This window comes from Heterodontus francisci, chromosome 45, assembly GCF_036365525.1.
Source record: "Heterodontus francisci isolate sHetFra1 chromosome 45, sHetFra1.hap1, whole genome shotgun sequence".
NCBI classification, from domain to species: Eukaryota; Metazoa; Chordata; class Chondrichthyes; order Heterodontiformes; family Heterodontidae; genus Heterodontus; species Heterodontus francisci.
Genome location: NC_090415.1, coordinates 18,879,603 through 18,902,742, shown reverse-complemented (window position 1 = coordinate 18,902,742; position 23,140 = coordinate 18,879,603). Strand labels below are relative to the sequence as shown.

At 40.1% G+C, this 23,140-nt stretch overlaps 7 non-coding genes across 7 annotated transcripts; all 7 read right to left on the bottom strand.

The window, feature by feature from the left end:
• Positions 1–4,172: 4,172 nt before the first annotated feature.
• trnar-ucu (transfer RNA arginine (anticodon UCU)) lies at positions 4,173–4,244 on the bottom strand. The gene has a single exon. It is a non-coding gene; the product is annotated as a tRNA-Arg (tRNA).
• Positions 4,245–6,267: 2,023 nt separating this feature from the next.
• trnar-ucu (transfer RNA arginine (anticodon UCU)) lies at positions 6,268–6,339 on the bottom strand. The gene has a single exon. It is a non-coding gene; the product is annotated as a tRNA-Arg (tRNA).
• A 3,733-nt stretch (positions 6,340–10,072) lies between these two features.
• On the bottom strand, positions 10,073–10,144 carry trnag-ucc (transfer RNA glycine (anticodon UCC)). Its single transcript has one exon. It is a non-coding gene; the product is annotated as a tRNA-Gly (tRNA).
• A 2,023-nt stretch (positions 10,145–12,167) lies between these two features.
• Positions 12,168–12,239, bottom strand: trnag-ucc (transfer RNA glycine (anticodon UCC)). Its single transcript has one exon. It is a non-coding gene; the product is annotated as a tRNA-Gly (tRNA).
• Positions 12,240–14,598: 2,359 nt separating this feature from the next.
• trnag-ucc (transfer RNA glycine (anticodon UCC)) lies at positions 14,599–14,670 on the bottom strand. The gene has a single exon. It is a non-coding gene; the product is annotated as a tRNA-Gly (tRNA).
• Positions 14,671–16,665: 1,995 nt separating this feature from the next.
• trnae-uuc (transfer RNA glutamic acid (anticodon UUC)) lies at positions 16,666–16,737 on the bottom strand. Its single transcript has one exon. It is a non-coding gene; the product is annotated as a tRNA-Glu (tRNA).
• Positions 16,738–18,733: 1,996 nt separating this feature from the next.
• Positions 18,734–18,805, bottom strand: trnae-uuc (transfer RNA glutamic acid (anticodon UUC)). The gene has a single exon. It is a non-coding gene; the product is annotated as a tRNA-Glu (tRNA).
• Between the last annotated feature and the right edge of the window lie 4,335 nt (positions 18,806–23,140).

Here is a 23,140-nt window from a genome sequence, read left to right as displayed (position 1 = left end):
CTCCCTGCAGGGTCTTTGTTATTATTGAGACCCTCCTCTCAAAACAATCGGACAGAAACATGGGAGGAAGGAGGGAGTCGGTGTGTTTGCTGTGACCTTGTAGAATTAATTTCAGTCAGCAAAGGTTTGTCTAACCGGAGTGAAACCCGCGGTCAATGTGAGTAATACTGAATGGCGATCTTCATCGTTTCATTCTAAACAAGAGAGACACGGAGCTGCCGCGATTATACCGGACACACAAACAAAGTGACAATGGAGCCCGTTCCAGAGTTTCAGCTCCCGATTGTTAAATGTCCTCATGTACACAGTCTTTGCTGTGAATTTTCAGGGTTCAGTTGCCGATGTCTACTTCTGTATCCCTGAAACACTCGGAGCCAGGAGATCCTCACACTCCATTTTGAAAGATTTATGGACAGGAATTTTTCCAAACTTTTGCTGAGTCGATCATAACCTGCTGATCAATCATAGTATTATTCAAACAATTAATGGGACATTCTGTTCACTACTTGGGTCTTGAACTCGGTTTGAGCAGATCAATAAGTGAAAGGTTCAGCATTTTTCCAGATATAACAGACAGAGCTGTATAGAGGGACTCAGGGTTAATCCTGCACACACAGGACAGTTTGAGTGACAGTCACACAGGGACGGGAACTGATCTCGATTCCGTTGCCTACTCACCCAACAAGGACAGGTCGGGACTGACTGAACATCCAACTCACTATAATTCAGTACTGGAGAAAGACAGAGGCTTGTCCACTCCATCTGTCCTTACTGTATCTGGTACATTATGTGAGGGAAAGTGTTCCAGTACCTCTCACTCTCAGACAGCAACTGACATGTGTTCAGACAGTCAGTGTTAGTCTTTCACTTACCATGAATAGGCGCCTCTCCAAGAACCTGTAAATCCAATATCCCGAAGCAGCTGTTCTACTCAGAACTTGGTCATGGTAGGAGAACCCCAGGAGGACAGTGGAAACACTTCAGAGATGTCCTCAAATCATCCCTCATTTGGGAAGACATTGTACTCTTCAGGGATATTTGTCAGGAACATGCAAAGGTGAACTCGACGCAGCGAAGGCAGCGAAGACAGCACCCACACCTCCAATGCAGTGATTTACCTGACCCTTCCAGCACCACCAGTCCCTGATATGACAGAGTCTGCAGATCATGCATTGGACTTATCAGCCATTTCAGAACTCATCAAACTGGAGTGGAAAAAAGTCATCCTTGATCGCGAGGGACTGTCTGAGATGGAAGATAATAAATAGGCCAATATAATGATCAGCAATAATAATGAACTGGAGAGGGAGGAGATCGAGTGCAGGGAGATAGAATAGGGAGGGGAAGTGGCCTGTGACGTTTATATAATGTAACACGCTGTCAGAGATCCTGTTCTATTTGGTACACGAATTATTCAAGATAGAAAAATGTAAACTACTCTCTCGCTGACATATTGCACCAGAGACAACCTCTCTATTATTTCCAAACTCAAAACAGGGCCAGATTATAAACAAATACTGTATTTCTCACTGAACCACTTTTACCTGTTGGACTCTCTGCAGATTCGCAGGACAAGGCCATTCAGATATATTTTCAGTCACTAAGAGATTCATTCTGATGACATTAAGCAGAGACTATCAGATGTTTAACTTTCATCCCTCAAACACTCGGATTCACTTTTACACTTCGACGAGATCCGTTTGGACAGTTTAGGAGCCGCCCCCTCACCCCTTCCTCCGCTTTATTCCGACCATCTTCCAGTCTCAGTGTCACACACGTTACCATTAATTTGCTTTTGATCAATATACTTCAAAGGTTGTTTGCAGCGAAAATCATTGAAATAATGATGACAGTGATTTGTAATAAACATCCCATATCCATCCTATCACCATGATTACAAGCAGGCAGAACCAGGGGAAGGAAAAATCTGCTAACAAAGACTATTATTTTTGACATCAGTGCTGAGTTAATAAAGGACAACCAGTACGGATTTGCTCAGGGCAAATCATGTGCGACTAACATGATTGAATTCTTGTGGTTGAAGTTACTGAAGGTAGTACAGTAATTATTGGATATATGCTCTTCCAAAGGCATTCAATCAAGTAGTGAATAACAGACTTACATGGAGAATAGAAATGCATGTTAAAATTGACACTGGTATTCTGAGATGGTAGTTGGTTAAAGGATAGGAGGCTCTTCTGTGACCTTGTCTTATTTACACCTTCTCCTTTGTTATCTCTTGCCCCAACCCCGCTTTACTTGCTTATAACCTTTCACAATTCTAATATTTGCTCGTTCTGAAGTAGGGTCACAGACCTGAAACGTTAACTCTGCTTCTCTCTCCACAGATGCTGCCAGACCTGCTGAGTATTTCCAGTATTTCTTGTTTTTATTTCAGATTTCCAGCATCCGCAGTATTTTGCTTTTATTTTAGAGTTTATTAGTGAACTGATCCTTTTTGCTTACTGGGCAGAACTATGCAGTGGAGTGACGCAGAAAACTGTACGAAGAACAATGTTTTTAACGGGCCCACAATTTCGAAGTTTAAGGAGGACAAAATACACAGCAATGTATGCATATAGTAAAGAGCTGTAAGTTTCAGGTAGATGTTACCTGAACAGAGGTGAGACAGAGAATACCCAACCCGTCTCACCTTTAGATTCCTGACCAAGATAGACCTACAAGGTACAAACTCAAGTTATGTGACCAAGTCAGAGAGTTTATTAGGCTTAACTAAGATGTACAAAGTTAATACTTAACAATGGTAATAGATATTCAGTAACACACAACACCCGTTCTTGTTTCTGTGCTTGCTGCCGCACGGACTTCTCTCCTTCTTCATCCCTTGCTGTGTTTTTTTGACTATATTCTATCTTCTCCTTTTAAGTACCAACGATCTTCTGTTGACCCCTCTCTAAGTGTGCTGACGATGTCCTGTAACACCCTTTCTTTTATCCTTCTTGTGGTGCAAGGATGTTACCATATTAGTTTTGAATTGTTCCAAGCGTCCTAATTGGTCCAGGTTGACATCATTGTTTGACACTAGTTAGTTAATGGTTGAATCTACACACAGTACAGATGTTACCCGACTCTTTCTATTTTAGCAAGGATCCTAAAGGTTACATTCTTGCTGATCCCAGACATTTTTTTCTTTAATTCTGCCTTTATCTCATCTCTCTCCATGCAAGGAGTGCTGGTGACTCTCCCATTGTTCTCACAAAAAGGTTTAAACAAAGTATAGCCTTGAAAACACATTTCATAATAAAGCAAGCAACAGATCAAACAGACTTCAATATATTGATGTACAAAGCATATCATTAATCCTATTATTTTAGCTGTCCTTATTTGTCACAAACGTAAAATATGTCACGGTCCATCGCGCCCACTTTGTGGATTCTCCTCCAGCTACATGACTTGCCTTTTTTTTTCCTATGGCTACGTGCATCTTCCACACTGACACATCTCTCAACATGACATTTTAACATAGTTCAGTGAAGATGACCGTCATGCTTCACAATCCAACCTTAACATTGCAGTTCTTGCATAAATGTAAGCCATGCAAATACTCTAAACTTTACACAGCGGTGAGCAGTGTTCAGGTGATACAGAAAATCTGGTGCGTTGGGCAGAGACAATCAGTTAATCTATCAAAGTTTCTTGAAGTTATGCTCCTATCTATACTACTTACAACACAACTATTCTTTTGTTATTGAAAAGCTTGGATAGATGGCTCTGGATTGTGTTATCTAAGTAGGTGGTTGTTCTCCTTCCAGCAATGTGGATTGAGGGGATATCTGATGCAGGTGTAGGTAAGTTAGACAAGGATAACCCGTTCCCATTAGTTGATGGTACAAGGACCAGGAGACACAGATTGATGGTTTTGGGAAAGAGATGCAGGGAAATGTGAGGAAGCACTTTTTGCTTTAGCTGCTCCATTGCAACTGCAATGTCTGTCCACAAGTGTGGTGGAAGCAGAGACAATCAATGATTTCAATAGGAAATTGGAGAAACACTTGAAGGAAACAAACTTGCTCCAGGGTGACGCCGATCAAGCGGGAGAATGAATCTGATTGGATGATAAGAATATTTTATCAATTTCAATTCTGTCAAAGCTTTGACATTTTTTTCGTTTGTAAAATACTGCAACATAAAGTAAACCTGCAATTTAAGGTTGCAATGGCTGGGAATCGAACCCAGGACAACTGCTTAGAAGGCAGCTATGGTCACCACTATACCACCATCGCTTACTGTACTACGCTGGTCCAGCGTTTTGATTAATAGAATGCTGTACAATGGTTTCAACTTGCACCTGAGCAACACGATTATGTTAACAGAAACACAATACTGTGAATGCTGGAAATCTGAAATAAAATCAGAAAGTGCTGCAAATATTCTGATCAATGGTCACTCACCTGAAACGTTAACTCTGCTTCTCTCTCCACAGATGCTGCCAGACCTGCTGAGTATTTCCAGCATTTCTTATTATTATTTCAGATTTCCAGCATCTGCAGTATTTTGCTTTTATTTTCGAGTTTAGTAGCGAACTGATCCTTTTTGCTTACTGGGCAGAACTATGCAGTGGAGTGACGCAGAAAACTGTACGAAGAACAATGTTTTTAACGGGCCCACAATTTCGAAGTTTAAGGAGGACAAAATACACAGCAATGTATGCATATAGTAAAGAGCTGTAAGTTTCAGGTCGATGTTACCTGAACAGAGGTGAGACAGAGAATACCCAACCCGTCTCACCTTTAGATTCCTGACCAAGATGGACCGACAAGGTACAAACTCAAGTTATGTGACCAAGTCAGAGAGTTTATTAGGCTTAACCAAGATGTACAAAGTTAATACTTAACAATGGTAATAGATATTCAGTAACACACAACACCCGTTCTTCTTTCTGTGCTTGCTGCCGCACGGACTTCTCTCCTTCTTCATCCCTTGCTGTGTTTTTTGACTATATTCTATCTTCTCCTTTTAAGTACCAACGATCTTCTGTTGACCCCTCTCTAAGTGTGCTGACGATGTCCTGTAACACCCTTTCTTTTATCCTTCTTGTGGTGCAAGGATGTTACCATATTAGTTTTGAATTGTTCCAAGTGTCCTAATTGGTCCAGGTTGACATCATTGTTTGACACTAGTTAGTTAATGGTTGAATCTACACACAGTACAGATGTTTCCCGATTCTTTCTATTTTAGCAAGGATCCTAAAGGTTACATTCTTGCTGATCCCAGACATTTTTTTCTTTAATTCTGCCTTTATCTCATCTCTCTCCATGCAAGGAGTGCTGGTGACTCTCCCATTGTTCTCACAAAAAGGTTTAAACAAAGTATAGCCTTGAAAACACATTTCATAATAAAGCAAGCAACAGATCAAACAGACTTCAATATATTGATGTACAAAGCATATCATTAATCCTATTATTTTAGTTGTCCTTATTTGTCACAAACGTAAAATATGTCACGGTCCATCGCGCCCACTTTGTGGATTCTCCTCCAGCTACATGACTTGCCTTTTTTTTTCCTATGGCTACGTGCATCTTTCACACTGACACATCTCTCAACATGACATTTTAACATAGTTCAGTGAAGATGACCGTCATGCTTCACAATCCAACCTTAACATTGCAGTTCTTGCATAAATGTAAGCCATGCAAATACTCTAAACTTTACACAGCGGTGAGCAGTGTTCAGGTGATACAGAAAATCTGGTGCGTTGGGCAGAGACAATCAGTTAATCTATCAAAGTTTCTTGATGTTATGCTCCTATCGAGAATACTTACAACACAACTATTCTTTTGTTATTGAAAAGCTTGGATAGATGGCTCTGGATTGTGTTATCTAAGTAGGTGGTTGTTCTCCTTCCAGCAATGTGGATTGAGGGGAGATCTGATGCAGGTGTAGGTAAGTTAGACAAGGATAACCCGTTCCCATTAGTTGATGGTACAAGGACTAGGAGACACAGATTGATGGTTTTGGGAAAGAGATGCCGGGAAATGTGAGGAAGCACCTTTTGCTTTAGCTGCTCCATTGCAACTGCAATGTCTGTCCACAAGTGTGGTGGAAGCAGAGACAATCAATGATTTCAATAGGAAATTGGAGAAACACTTGAAGGAAACAAACTTGCTCCAGGGTGACGCCGATCAAGCGGGAGAATGAATCTGATTGGATGACAAGAATATTTTATCAATTTCAATTCTGTCAAAGCTTTGACATTTTTTTCGTTTGTAAAATACTGCAACATAAAGTAAACCTGCAATTTAAGGTTGCAATGGCTGGGAATCGAACCCAGGACAACTGCTTAGAAGGCAGCTATGGTCACCACTATACCACCATCGCTTACTATACTACGCTGGTCCAGCGTTTTGATTAATAGAATGCTGTACAATGGTTTCAACTTGCACCTGAGCAACACGATTATGTTAACAGAAACACAATACTGTGAATGCTGGAAATCTGAAATAAAATCAGAAAGTGCTGCAAATATTCTGATCAATGGTCACTCACCTGAAACGTTAACTCTGCTTCTCTCTCCACAGATGCTGCCAGACCTGCTGAGTATTTCCAGCATTTCTTATTATTATTTCAGATTTCCAGCATCTGCAGTATTTTGCTTTTATTTTCGAGTTTAGTAGCGAACTGATCCTTTTTGCTTACTGGGCAGAACTATGCAGTGGAGTGACGCAGAAAACTGTACGAAGAACAATGTTTTTAACGGGCCCACAATTTCGAAGTTTAAGGAGGACAAAATACACAGCAATGTATGCATATAGTAAAGAGCTGTAAGTTTCAGGTCGATGTTACCTGAACAGAGGTGAGACAGAGAATACCCAACCCGTCTCACCTTTAGATTCCTGACCAAGATGGACCGACAAGGTACAAACTCAAGTTATGTGACCAAGTCAGAGAGTTTATTAGGCTTAACCAAGATGTACAAAGTTAATACTTAACAATGGTAATAGATATTCAGTAACACACAACACCCGTTCTTCTTTCTGTGCTTGCTGCCGCACGGACTTCTCTCCTTCTTCATCCCTTGCTGTGTTTTTTGACTATATTCTAGCTTCTCCTTTTAAGTACCAACGATCTTCTGTTGACCCCTCTCTAAGTGTGCTGACGATGTCCTGTAACACCCTTTCTTTTATCCTTCTTGTGGTGCAAGGATGTTACCATATTAGTTTTGAATTGTTCCAAGTGTCCTAATTGGTCCAGGTTGACATCATTGTTTGACACTAGTTAGTTAATGGTTGAATCTACACACAGTACAGATGTTTCCCGATTCTTTCTATTTTAGCAAGGATCCTAAAGGTTACATTCTTGCTGATCCCAGACATTTTTTTCTTTAATTCTGCCTTTATCTCATCTCTCTCCATGCAAGGAGTGCTGGTGACTCTCCCATTGTTCTCACAAAAAGGTTTAAACAAAGTATAGCCTTGAAAACACATTTCAGAATAAAGCAAGCAACAGATCAAACAGACTTCAATATAATGATGTACAAAGCATATCATTAATCCTGTTATTTTAGCTGTCCTTATTTGTCACAAACGTAAAATATGTCACTGTCCATCGCGCCCACTTTGTGGATTCTCCTCCAGCTACATGACTTGCCTTTTTTTTTCCTATGGCTACGTGCATCTTCCACACTGACACATCTCTCAACATGACATTTTAACATAGTTCAGAGAAGATGACCGTCATGCTTCACAATCCAACCTTCACATTGCAGTTCTTGCATAAATGTAAGCCATGAAAATACTCTAAACTTTATACAGCGGTGAGCAGTGTTCAGGTGATACAGAAAATCTGGTGCGTTGGGCAGAGACAATCAGTTAATCTATCAAAGTCTCTTGAAGTTATGCTCCTATCTATACTACTTACAACACAACTATTCTTATGCTATTGAACAGCTTGGATAAATGGCTCTGGATTGTGTTATCTAAGTAGGTGGTTGTTCTCCTTCCAGCAATGTGGATTGAGGGCAGATCTGATGCAGGTGTCGGTAAGTTAGACAAGGATAACCCGTTCCCATTAGTTGATGGTACAAGGACTAGGAGACACAGATTGATGGTTTTAGGAAAGAGATGCCGGGAAATGTGAGGAAGCACCTTTTGCTTTACCTGCTCCATTGCAACTGCAATGTCTGTCCACAAGTGTGGTGGAAGCAGAGACAATCAATGATTTCAATAGGAAATTGGAGAAACACTTGAGGTCGCTCACCTGAAACGTTAACTCTGCTTCTCTCTCCACAGATGCTGCCAGACCTGCTGAGTATTTCCAGCATTTCTTATTATTATTTCAGATTTCCAGCATCTGCAGTATTTTGCTTTTATTTTCGAGTTTAGTAGCGAACTGATCCTTTTTGCTTACTGGGCAGAACTATGCAGTGGAGTGACGCAGAAAACTGTACGAAGAACAATGTTTTTAACGGGCCCACAATTTCGAAGTTTAAGGAGGACAAAATACACAGCAATGTATGCATATAGTAAAGAGCTGTAAGTTTCAGGTAGATGTTACCTGAACAGAGGTGAGACAGAGAATACCCAACCCGTCTCACCTTTAGATTCCTGACCAAGATAGACCGACAAGGTGCAAACTCAAGTTATGTGACCAAGTCAGAGAGTTTATTAGGCTTAACTAAGATGTACAAAGTTAATACTTAACAATGGTAATAGATATTCAGTAACACACAACACCCGTTCTTGTTTCTGTGCTTGCTGCCGCACGGACTTCTCTCCTTCTTCATCCCTTGCTGTGTTTTTTTGACTGTATTCTATCTTCTCCTTTTAAGTACCAACGATCTTCTGTTGACCCCTCTCTAAGTGTGCTGACGATGTCCTGTAACACCCTTTCTTTTCTCCTTCTTGTGGTGCAAGGATGTTACCATATTAGTTTTGAATTGTTCCAAGTGTCCTAATTGGTCCAGGTTGACATCATTGTTTGACACTAGTTAGTTAATGGTTGAATCTACACACAGTACAGATGTTTCCCGACTCTTTCTATTTTAGCAAGGATCCTAAAGGTTACATTCTTGCTGATCCCAGACATTTTTTTCTTTAATTCTGCCTTTATCTCATCTCTCTCCATGCAAGGAGTGCTGGTGACTCTCCCATTGTTCTCACAAAAAGGTTTTAACAAAGTATAGCCTTGAAAACACATTTCATAATAAAGCAAGCAACAGATCAAACAGACTTCAATATATTGATGTACAAAGCATATCATTAATCCTATTATTTTAGCTGTCCTTATTTGTCACAAACGTAAAATATGTCACGGTCCATCGCGCCCACATTGTGGATTCTCCTCCAGCTAAATGACTTGCCTTTTTTTTTCATATGGCTACGTGCATCTTCCACACTGACACATCTCTCAACATGACATTTTAACATAGTTCAGTGAAGATGACCGTCATGCTTCACAATCCAACCTTTACATTGCAGTTCTTGCATAAATGTAAGCCATGAAAATACTCTAAACTTTACACAGCGGTGAGCAGTGTTCAGGTGATACAGAAAATCTGGTGCGTTGGGCAGAGACAATCAGTTAATCTATCAAAGTCTCTTGATGTTATGCTCCTATCGAGACTATTACAACACAACTATTCTTTTGTTATTGAAAAGCTTGGATAGATGGCTCTGGATTGTGTTATCTAAGTAAGTGGTTGTTCTCCTTACAGAAATGTGGATTGAGGGGAGATCTGATGCAGGTGTAGGTAAGTTAGACAAGGATAACCCGTTCCCATTAGTTGATGGTACAAGGACCAGGAGACACAGATTGATGGTTTTGGGAAAGAGATGCAGGGAAATGTGAGGAAGCACTTTTTGCTTTACCTGCGACATTGCAACTGCAATGTCTGTCCACAAGTGTGGTGGAAGCAGAGACAATCAATGATTTCAATAGGAAATTGGAGAAACACTTGAAGGAAACAAACTTGCTCCAGGGTGACGCCAATCAAGCGGGAGAATGAATCTGATTGGATGATAAGATTATTTTATCAATTTCAATTCTGTCAAAGCTTTGACATTTTTTTCGTTTGTAAAATACTGCAACATAATGTAAACCTGCAATTTAAGGTTGCGATGGCCAGGAATCGAACCCAGGTCAACTGCTTGGAAGGCAGCTATGCTCACCACTATACCACCATCGCTTACTGCACTGTGCTGCTCCAGCGTTTTGATTAATAGAATGCTGTACAATGGTTTCAACTTGTCCCTGAGCAATGCGATTATGAAAACAGAAACACAATACTGTGAATGCTGGAAATCTGAAATAAAATCAGAAAGTGCTGCAAATATTCTGATCAATGGTCACTCACCTGAAACGTTAACTCTGCTTCTCTCTCCACAGATGCTGCCAGACCTGCTGAGTATTTCCAGCATTTCTTGTTTTTATTTCAGATTTCCAGCATCTGCAGTATTTTGCTTTTATTTCAGAGTTCAGTCGCGAACTGATCCTTTTTGCTTACTGGGCAGAATTATGCAGTGGAGTTACGCAAAAAACTGTACGAAGAACAATGTTTTTAACGGGCCCACAATTTCGAAGTTGAAGGAGGACAAAATACACAGCAATGTATGCATTTAGTAAAGAGCTGCAAGTTTCAGCGAGATTTACCTGAACAGAGGTGAGACAGAGAATACCCAACCCGTCTCACCTTTAGATTCCTGACCAAGATATACCTATAAGGTGAAAACTCAAGTTATGTGACCAAGTCAGAGAGTTTATTAGGCTTAACTAAGATGTACAAAGTTAATACTTAACAATGGTAATAGATATTCAGTAACACACAACACCCGTTCTTGTTTCTGTGCTTGCTGCCACACGGACTTCTCTCCTTCTTCATCCCTTGCTGTGTTTTTTCGACTGTATTCTATCTTCTCCTTTTAAGTACCAACGATCTTCTGTTGACCCCTCTCTAAGTGTGCTGACGATGTCCTGTAACACCCTTTCTTTTATCCTTCTTGTGGTGCAAGGATGTTACCATATTAGTTTTGAATTGTTCCAAATGTCCTAATTGGTCCAGGTTGACATCATTGTTTGACACTAGTTAGTTAATGGTTGAATCTACACACAGTACATATGTTTCCCGACTCTTTCTATTTTAGCAAGGATCCTAAAGGTTCCATTCTTGCTGATCCCAGACATTTTTTTCTTTAATTCTGCCTTTATCTCATCTCTCTCCATGCAAGGAGTGCTGGTGACTCTCCCATTGTTCTCACAAAAAGGTTTAAACAAAGTATAGCCTTGAAAACACATTTCATAATAAAGCAAGCAACAGATCAAACAGACTTCAATATATTGATGTACAAAGCATATCATTAATCCTATTATTTTAGCTGTCCTTATTTGTCACAAACGTAAAATATGTCACGGTCCATCGCGCCCACATTGTGGATTCTCCTCCAGCTACATGACTTGCCATTTTTTTTCCTATGGCTACGTGCATCTTCCACACTGACACATCTCTCAACATGACATTTTAACATAGTTCAGGGAAGATGACCGTCATGCTTCACAATCCAACCTTAACATTGCAGTTCTTGCATAAATGTAAGCCATGAAAATACTCTAAACTTTACACAGCGGTGAGCAGTGTTCAGGTGATACAGAAAATCTGGTGCGTTGGGCAGAGACAATCAGTTAATCTATCAAAGTCTCTTGAAGTTATGCTCCTATCTATACTACTGACAACACAACTATTCTTTTGATATTGAAAAGCTTGGATAGATGGCTCTGGATTGTGTTATCTAAGTAAGTGGTTGTTCTCCTTACAGCAATGTGGATTGAGGGGATATCTGGTGCAGGTGTAGGTAAGTTAGACAAGGATAACCCGTTCCCATTAGTTGATGGTACAAGGACCAGGAGACACAGATTGATGGTTTTGGGAAAGAGATGCAGGGAAATTTGAGGAAGCACTTTTTGCTTTACCTGCGACATTGCAACTGCAATGTCTGTCCACAAGTGTGGTGGAAGCAGAGACAATCAATGATTTCAATAGGAAATTGGAGAAACACTTGAAGGAAACAAACTTGCTCCAGGGTGACGCCAATCAAGCGGGAGAATGAATCTGATTGGATGATAAGATTACTTTATCAATTTCAATTCTGTCAAAGCTTTGACATTTTTTTCGTTTGTAAAATACTGCAACATAAAGTAAACCTGCAATTTAAGTTTGCGATGGCCGGGAATCGAACCCAGGTCAACTGCTTGGAAGGCAGCTATGCTCACCACTATACCACCATCGCTTACTATACTGTGCTGCTCCAGCGTTTTGATTAATAGAAGGCTGTACAATGGTTTCAACTTATCCCTGAGCAATGCGATTATGAAAACAGAAACACAATACTGTGAATGCTGGAAATCTGAAATAAAATCAGAAAGTGCTGCAAATATTCTGATCAATGGTCACTCACCTGAAACGTTAACTCTGCTTCTCTCTCCACAGATGCTGCCAGACCTGCTGAGTATTTCCAGCATTTCTTGTTTTTATTTCAGATTTCCAGCATCTGCAGTATTTTGCTTTTATTTCAGAGTTCAGTCACGAACTGATCCTTTTTGCTTACTGGGCAGAATTATGCAGTGGAGTTACGCAAAAAACTGTACGAAGAACAATGTTTTTAACGGGCCCACAATTTCGAAGTTGAAGGAGGACAAAATACACAGCAATGTATGCATTTAGTAAAGAGCTGCAAGTTTCAGCGAGATTTACCTGAACAGAGGTGAGACAGAGAATACCCAACCCGTCTCACCTTTAGACTCCTGACCAAGATATACCTACAAGGTGAAAACTCAAGTTATGTGACCAAGTCAGAGAGTTTATTAGGCTTAACTAAGATGTACAAAGTTAATACTTAACAATGGTAATAGATATTCAGTAACACACAACACCCGTTCTTGTTTCTGTGCTTGCTGCCGCACGGACTTCTCTCCTTCTTCATCCCTTGCTGTGTTTTTTCGACTGTATTCTATCTTCTCCTTTTAAGTACCAACGATCTTCTGTTGACCCCTCTCTAAGTGTGCTGACGATGTCCTGTAACACCCTTTCTTTTATCCTTCTTGTGGTGCAAGGATGTTACCATATTAGTTTTGAATTGTTCCAAGTGTCCTAATTGGTCCAGGTTGACATCATTGTTTGACACTAGTTAGTTAATGGTTGAATCTACACACAGTACATATGTTTCCCGACTCTTTCTATTTTAGCAAGGATCCTAAAGGTTCCATTCTTGCTGATCCCAGACATTTTTTTCTTTAATTCTGCCTTTATCTCATCTCTCTCCATGCAAGGAGTGCTGGTGACTCTCCCATTGTTCTCACAAAAAGGTTTAAACAAAGTATGGCGGAGTGGTTAGCACTGCAGCCTCACAGCTCCAGGGACCCGGGTTCGATTCTGGGTATTCCATGTGTGGAGTTTGCAAGTTCTCCCTGTGTCTGCGTGGGTTTCCTCCAAGTGCTCCGGTTTCCTCCCACATGCCAAAGACTTGCAGGTTGATAGGTTAATTGGCCATTATAAAATTGCCCCTAGTATAGGTAGGTGGTAGGAAAATAGAGGGACAGGTGGGGATGTAGTAGGAATCTGGGATTAGTATAGGATTAGTATAAATGGGTGGTTGATGGTCGGCACAGACTCGGTGGGCCGAAGGGCCTGTTTCAGTGCTGTATCTCTAAACTAAATTAAACTAAAACACATTTCATAACAAAGCAAGCAACAGATCAAACAGACTTCAATATATTGATGTACAAAGCATATCATTAATCCTATTATTTTAGCTGTCCTTATTTGTCACAAACGTAAAATATGTCACGGTCCATCGCGCCCACATTGTGGATTCTCCTCCAGCTACATGACTTGCCTTTTTTTTTCCTATGGCTACGTGCATCTTCCACACTGACACATCTCTCAACATGACATTTTAACATAGTTCAGTGAAGATGACCGTCATGCTTCACAATCCAACATTAACATTGCAGTTCTTGCATAAATGTAAGCCATGAAAATACTCTAAACTTTGCACAGCGGTGAGCAGTGTTCAGGTGATACAGAAAATCTGGTGCGTTGGGCAGAGACAATCAGTTAATCTATCAAAGTCCCTTGAAGTTATGCTCCTATCTATACTACTTACAACACAACTATTCTTTTGATATTGAAAAGCTTGGATAGATGGCTCTGGATTGTGTTATCTAAGTAAGTGGTTGTTCTCCTTACAGCAATGTGGATTGAGGGGATATCTGATGCAGGTGTAGGTAAGTTAGACAAGGATAACCCGTTCCCATTAGTTGATGGTACAAGGACTAGGAGACACAGATTGATGGTTTTGGGAAAGAGATGCAGGGAAATTTGAGGAAGCACTTTTTGCTTTACCTGCCACATTGCAACTCCAATGTCTGTCCACAAGTGTGGTGGAAGCAGAGACAATCAATGATTTCAATAGGAAATTGGAGAAACACTTGAAGGAAACAAACTTGCTCCAGGATGACGCCAATCAAGCAAGAGAATGAATCTGATTGGATGATAAGAATATTTTATCAATTTCAATTCTGTCAAAGCTTTGACATTTTTTTCGTTTGCAAAATACTGCAACATAAACCAAACCTGCAATTTAAGGTTGCGATGGCTGGGAATCGAACCCAGGTCAACAGCTTGGAAGGCAGCTATGCTCACCACTATACCACCATCGCTTACTGCACTATGTTGGTCCAGCGTTTTGATTAATAGAATGCTGTACAATGGTTTCAACTTGTACCTGAGCAACACGATTTTGTTCACAGAAACACAATACTGTGAATGCTGGAAATCTGAAAAAAAATCAGAAAGTGCTGCACATATTCTGATCTGCTTCTCTCTCCACAGATGCTGCCAGACCTGCTGAGTATTTCCAGCATTTCTTGTTTTTATTTCAGATTTCCAGCATCTGCAGTATTTTGCTTTTATTTTAGAGTTGAGTAGCGAACTGATCCTTTTTGCTTACTGGGCAGAACTATGCAGTGGAGTGACGCAGAAAACTGTACGAAGAACAATGTTTTTAACGGGCCCACAATTTCGAAGTTTAAGGAGGACAAAATACACAGCAATGTATGCATATAGTGAAGAGCTGTAAGTTTCAGTTAGATGTTACCTGAACAGAGGTGAGACAGAGAATACCCAACCCGTCTCACCTTTAGATTCCTGACCAAGACAGACCGACAAGGTACAAACTCAAGTTATGTGACCAAGTCAGAGAGTTTATTAGGCTTAACCAAGATGTACAAAGTTAATACTTAACAATGGTAATAGATATTCAGTAACACACAACACCCGTTCTTGTTTCTGTGCTTGCTGCGGCACGGACTTCTCTCCTTCTTCATCCCTTGCTGTGTTTTTCGACTGTATTCTATCTTCTCCTTTTAAGTACCAACGTTCTTCTGTTGACCCCTCTCTAAGTGTGCTGACGATGTCCTGTAACACCCTTTCTTTTATCCTTCTTGTGGTGCAAGGATGTTACCATATTAGTTTTGAATTGTTCCAAGTGTCCTAATTGGTCCAGGTTGACATCACTGTTTGACACTAGTTAGTTAATGGTTGAATCTACACACAGTACAGATGTTTCCCGATTCTTTCTATTTTAGCAAGGATCCGAAAGGTTACATTCTTGCTGATCCCAGACATTTTTTTCTTTAATTCTGCCTTTATCTCATCTCTCTCCATGCAAGGAGTGCTGGTGACTCTCCCATTGTTCTCACAAAAAGGTTTAAACAAAGTATAGCCTTAAAAACACATTTCATAATAAAGCAAGCAACAGATCAAACAGACTTCAATATATTGATGTACAAAGCATATCATTAATCCTATTATTTTAGCTGTCCTTATTTGTCACAAACGTAAAATATGTCACGGTCCATCGCGCCCACTTTGTGGATTCTCCTCCAGCTACATGACTTGCCTTTTTTTTTCCTATGGCTACGTGCATCTTCCACACTGACACATCTCTCAACATGACATTTTAACATAGTTCAGAGAAGATGACCGTCATGCTTCACAATCCAACCTTAACATTGCAGTTCTTGCATAAATGTAAGCCATGAAAATACTCTAAACTTTATACAGCTGTGAGCAGTGTTCAGGTGATACAGAAAATCTGGTGCGTTGGGCAGAGACAATCAGTTAATCTATCAAAGTCCCTTGAAGTTATGCTCCTATCTATACTACTTACAACACAACTATTCTTTTGATATTGAAAAGCTTGGATAGATGGCTCTGGATTGTGTTATCTAAGTAAGTGGTTGTTCTCCTTACAGCAATGTGGATTGAGGGGATATCTGATGCAGGTGTAGGTAAGTTAGACAAGGATAACCCGTTCCCATTAGTTGATGGTACAAGGACTAGGAGACACAGATTGATGGTTTTGGGAAAGAGATGCAGGGAAATTTGAGGAAGCACTTTTTGCTTTACCTGCCACATTGCAACTGCAATGTCTGTCCACAAGTGTGGTGGAAGCAGAGACAATCAATGATTTCAATAGGAAATTGGAGAAACACTTGAAGGAAACAAACTTGCTCCAGGATGACGCCAATCAAGCAAGAGAATGAATCTGATTGGATGATAAGAATATTTTATCAATTTCAATTCTGTCAAAGCTTTGACATTTTTTTCGTTTGCAAAATACTGCAACATAAACCAAACCTGCAATTTAAGGTTGCGATGGCTGGGAATCGAACCCAGGTCAACAGCTTGAAATGCAGCTATGCTCACCACTATACCACCATCGCTTACTGCTCTACGTTGGTCCAGCGTTTTGATTAATAGAATGCTGTACAATGGTTTCAACTTGGACCTGAGCAACACGATTTTGTTCACAGAAACACAATACTGTGAATGCTGGAAATCTGAAAAAAAATCAGAAAGTGCTGCAAATATTCTGATCTGCTTCTCTCTCCACAGATGCTGCCAGACCTGCTGAGTATTTCCAGCATTTCTTGTTTTTATTTCAGATTTCCAGCATCTGCAGTATTTTGCTTTTATTTTAGAGTTGAGTAGCGAACTGATCCTTTTTGCTTACTGGGCAGAACTATGCAGTGGAGTGACGCAGAAAACTGTACGAAGAACAATGTTTTTAACGGGCCCACAATTTCGAAGTTTAAGGAGGACAAAATACACAGCAATGTATGCATATAGTGAAGAGCTGTAAGTTTCAGGTAGATGTTACCTGAACAGAGGTGAGACAGAGAATACCCAACCCGTCTCACCTTTAGATTCCTGACCAAGACAGACCGACAAGGTACAAACTCAAGTTATGTGACCAAGTCTGAGAGTTTATTAGGCTTAACCAAGATGTACAAAGTTAATACTTAACAATGGTAATAGATATTCAGTAACACACAACACCCGTTCTTGTTTCTGTGCTTGCTGCGGCACGGACTTCTCTCCTTCTTCATCCCTTGCTGTGTTTTTTCGACTGTATTCTATCTTCTCCTTTTAAGTACCAACGTTCTTCTGTTGACCCCTCTCTAAGTGTGCTGACGATGTCCTGTAACACCCTTTCTTTTATCCTTCTTGTGGTGCAAGGATGTTACCATATTAGTTTTGAATTGTTCCAAGTGTCCTAATTGGTCCAGGTTGACATCACTGTTTGACACTAGTTAGTTAATGGTTGAATCTACACACAGTACAGATGTTTCCCGATTCTTTCTATTTTAGCAAGGATCCGAAAGGTTACATTCTTGCTGATCCCAGACATTTTTTTCTTTAATTCTGCCTTTATCTCATCTCTCTCCATGCAAGGAGTGCTGGTGACTCTCCCATTGTTCTCACAAAAAGGTTTAAACAAAGTATAGCCTTAAAAACACATTTCATAATAAAGCAAGCAACAGATCAAACAGACTTCAATATATTGATGTACAAAGCATATCATTAATCCTATTATTTTAGCTGTCCTTATTTGTCACAAACGTAAAATATGTCACGGTCCATCGCGCCCACTTTGTGGATTCTCCTCCAGCTACATGACTTGCCTTTTTTTTTCCTATGGCTACGTGCATCTTCCACACTGACACATCTCTCAACATGACATTTTAACATAGTTCAGAGAAGATGACCGTCATGCTTCACAATCCAACCTTAACATTGCAGTTCTTGCATAAATGTAAGCCATGAAAATACTCTAAACTTTATACAGCTGTGAGCAGTGTTCAGGTGATACAGAAAATCTGGTGCGTTGGGCAGAGACAATCAGTTAATCTATCAAAGTCCCTTGAAGTTATGCTCCTATCTATACTACTTACAACACAACTATTCTTTTGATATTGAAAAGCTTGGATAGATGGCTCTGGATTGTGTTATCGAAGTAGGTGGTTGTTCTCCTTACAGCAATGTGGATTGAGGGGATATCTGATGCAGGTGTAGGTAAGTTAGACAAGGATAACCCGTTCCCATTAGTTGATGGTACAAGGACTAGGAGACACAGATTGATGGTTTTGGGAAAGAGATGCAGGGAAATTTGAGGAAGCACTTTTTGCTTTACCTGCCACATTGCAACTGCAATGTCTGTCCACAAGTGTGGTGGAAGCAGAGACAATCAATGATTTCAATAGGAAATTGGAGAAACACTTGAAGGAAACAAACTTGCTCCAGGATGACGCCAATCAAGCAAGAGAATGAATCTGATTGGATGATAAGAATATTTTATCAATTTCAATTCTGTCAAAGCTTTGACATTTTTTTCGTTTGCAAAATACTGCAACATAAACCAAACCTGCAATTTAAGGTTGCGATGGCTGGGAATCGAACCCAGGTCAACAGCTTGAAAGGCAGCTATGCTCACCACTATACCACCATCGCTTACTGCTCTACGTTGGTCCAGCGTTTTGATTAATAGAATGCTGTACAATGGTTTCAACTTGGACCTGAGCAACACGATTTTGTTCACAGAAACACAATACTGTGAATGCTGGAAATCTGAAAAAAAATCAGAAAGTGCTGCAAATATTCTGATCTGCTTCTCTCTCCACAGATGCTGCCAGACCTGCTGAGTATTTCCAGCATTTCTTGTTTTTATTTCAGATTTCCAGCATCTGCAGTATTTTGCTTTTATTTTAGAGTTGAGTAGCGAACTGATCCTTTTTGCTTACTGGGCAGAACTATGCAGTGGAGTGACGCAGAAAACTGTACGAAGAACAATGTTTTTAACGGGCCCACAATTTCGAAGTTTAAGGAGGACAAAATACACAGCAATGTATGCATATAGTGAAGAGCTGTAAGTTTCAGGTAGATGTTACCTGAACAGAGGTGAGACAGAGAATACCCAACCCGTCTCACCTTTAGATTCCTGACCAAGACAGACCGACAAGGTACAAACTCAAGTTATGTGACCAAGTCTGAGAGTTTATTAGGCTTAACCAAGATGTACAAAGTTAATACTTAACAATGGTAATAGATATTCAGTAACACACAACACCCGTTCTTGTTTCTGTGCTTGCTGCGGCACGGACTTCTCTCCTTCTTCATCCCTTGCTGTGTTTTTTCGACTGTATTCTATCTTCTCCTTTTAAGTACCAACGTTCTTCTGTTGACCCCACTCTAAGTGTGCTGACGATGTCCTGTAACACCCTTTCTTTTATCCTTCTTGTGGTGCAAGGATGTTACCATATTAGTTTTGAATTGTTCCAAGTGTCCTAATTGGTCCAGGTTGACATCATTGTTTGACACTAGTTAGTTAATGGTTGAATCTACACACAGTACAGATGTTTCCTGATTCTTTCTATTTTAGCAAGGATCCGAAAGGTTACATTCTTGCTGATCCCAGACATTTTTTTCTTTAATTCTGCCTTTATCTCATCTCTCTCCATGCAAGGAGTGCTGGTGACTCTCCCATTGTTCTCACAAAAAGGTTTAAACAAAGTCTTGCCTTAAAAACACATTTCATAATAAAGCAAGCAACAGATCAAACAGACTTCAATATATTGATGTACAAAGCATATCATTAATCCTATTATTTTAGCTGTCCTTATTTGTCACAAACGTAAAATATGTCACGGTCCATCGCGCCCACTTTGTGGATTCTCCTCCAGCTACATGACTTGCCTTTTTTTTTCCTATGGCTACGTGCATCTTCCACACTGACACATCTCTCAACATGACATTTTAACATAGTTCAGAGAAGATGACCGTCATGCTTCACAATCCAACCTTAACATTGCAGTTCTTGCATAAATGTAAGCCATGAAAATACTCTAAACTTTATACAGCTGTGAGCAGTGTTCAGGTGATACAGAAAATCTGGTGCGTTGGGCAGAGACAATCAGTTAATCTATCAAAGTCCCTTGAAGTTATGCTCCTATCTATACTACTTACAACACAACTATTCCTTTGATATTGAAAAGCTTGGATAGATGGCTCTGGATTGTGTTATCTAAGTAAGTGGTTGTTCTCCTTCCAGCAATGTGGATTGAGGGGAGCTCTGATGCAGGTGTAGGTAAGTTAGACAAGGATAACCCGTTCCCATTAGTTGATGGTACAAGGACCAGGAGACACAGATTGATGGTTTTGGGAAAGAGATGCATGGAAATTTGAGGAAGCACTTATTGCTTTACCTGGTACATTGCAACTTCAATGTCTGTCCATATGTGTGGTGGAAGCAGAGACAGTCAATGATTTCAATAGGAAATTGGAGAAACACTTGAAGGAAACAAACCTGCTCCAGGATGACGCCAATCAAGCAAGAGAATGAATCTGATTGGATGATAAGAATATTTTATCAATTTCAATTCTGTCAAAGCTTTGACATTTTTTTCGTTTGCAAAATACTGCAACATAAAGCAAACCTGCAATTTAAGGTTGCGATGGCTTGGAATCGAAACCCGATCAACTGCTTGGAAAGCAGCTATGCTCACCACTATACCACCATCGCTTACTGTACTGCGCTGGTCCAGCGTTTTGATTAATAGAATGCTGTACAATGGTTTCAACTTGCACCTGAGCAATACGATTATGTTGACAGAAACACAATACTGTTAATGTTGGAAATCTGAAATAAAATCAGAAAGTGCTGCAAATATTCTGATCAATGGTCACTCACCTGAAAAGTTAAATCTGCTTCTCTCTCCACAGATGCTGCCAGACCTGCTGAGTATTTCCAGCATTTCTTGTTTTTATTTCAGATTTCCAGCATCTGCAGTATTTTGCTTTTATTTTCGAGTTTAGTTGTGAACTGATCCTTTTTGCTTACTGGGCAGAACTATGCAGTGGAGTGACGCAGAAAACTGTACGAAGAACAATGTTTTTAACGGGCCCACAATTTCGAAGTTTAAGGAGGACAAAATACACAGCAATGTATGCATATAGTAAAGAGCTGTAAGTTTCAGGTAGATGTCACCTGAACAGAGGTGAGACAGAGAATACCCAACCCGTCTCATCTTTAGATTCCTGACCAAGATAGACCGACAAGGTACAAACTCAAGTTATGTGACCAAGTCAGAGAGTTTATTAGGCTTAACCAAGATGTACAAAGTTAATACTTAACAATGGTAATAGATATTCAGTAACAAACAACACCGGTTCTTGTTTCTGTGCTTGCTGCGGCACGGACTTCTCTCCTTCTTCATCCCTTGCTGTGGTTTTTCGACTGTATTCTATCTTCTCCTTTTAGGTACCAACGATCTTCTGTTGACCCCTCTCTAAGTGTGCTGTCGATGTCCTGTAACACCCTTTCTTTTATCCTTCTTGTGGTGCAAGGATGTTACCATATTAGTTTTAAATTGTTCCAAGTGTCCTAATTGGTCCAGGTTGACATCATTGTTTGACACTGGTTAGTTAATGGTTGAATCTACACACAGTACAGATGTTTCCCGACTCTTTCTATTTTAGCAAGGATCCTAAAGGTTACATTCTTGCTGATCCCAGACATTTTTTTCTTTAATTCTGCCTTTATCTCATCTCTCTCCATGCAAGGAGTGCTGGTGACTCTCCCATTGTTCTCACAAAAAGGTTTAAACAAAGTATAGCCTTGAAAACACATTTCATAATAAAGCAAGCAACAGATCAAACAGACTTCAATATATTGATGTACAAAGCATATCATTAATCCTATTATTTTAGCTGTCCTTATTTGTCACAAACGTAAAATATGTCACGGTCCATCGCGCCCACATTGTGGATTCTCCTCCAGCTACATGACTTGCCTTTTTTTTTCCTATGGCTGCGTGCATGTTCCACACTGACACATCTCTCAACATGACATTTTAACATAGTTCAGTGAAGATGACCGTCATGCTTCACAATACAACCTTAACATTGCAGTTCTTGCATAAATGTAAGCCATGAAAATACTCTAAACTTTACACAGCGGTGAGCAGTGTTCAGGTGATACAGAAAATCTGGTGCGTTGGGCAGAGACAATCAGTTAATCTATCAAAGTCTCTTGAAGTTATGCTCCTATCTATACTACTTGCAACACAACTATTCTTTTGTTATTGAAAAGCTTGGATAGATGGCTCTGGATAGTGTTATCGAAGTAAGTGGTTGTTCTCCTTACAGCAATGTGGATTGAGGGGAGATCTGATGCAGGTGTAGGTAAGTGAGACAAGGATAACCCGCTCCCATTAGTTGATGGTACAAGGACTAGGAGACACAGATTGATGGTTTTGGGAAAGAGATGCAGGGAAATTTGAGGAAGCACTTTTTGCTTTACCTGCTACATTGCAACTGCAATGTCTGTCCACAAGTGTGGTGGAAGCAAAGACAATCAATGATTTCAATAGGAAATTGGCCGAACACTTGAAGGAAACAAACTTGCTCCAGGGTGACGCCAATCAAGCGGGAGAAAGATTCTAATTGGATGATAAGAATTTTTTATCAATTTCAATTCTGTCAAAGCTTTGACATTTTTTTCGTTTGTAAAATACTGCAACATAAAGTAAACCTGCAATTTAAGGTTGCGATGGCCGAGAATCCAACCCAGGTCAACTGCTTGGAAGGCAGCTATGCTCTCCACTACACCACCATCGCTTACTGTACTGCGTTGGTCCAGCGTTTTGATTAATAGAATGCTGTACAATGGTTTCAACTTGCACCTGAGCAATACGATTATGTTGACAGAAACACAATACTGTGAATGCTGGAAATCTGAAATAAAATCAGAAAGTGCTGCAAATATTCTGATCAATGGTCACTCACCTG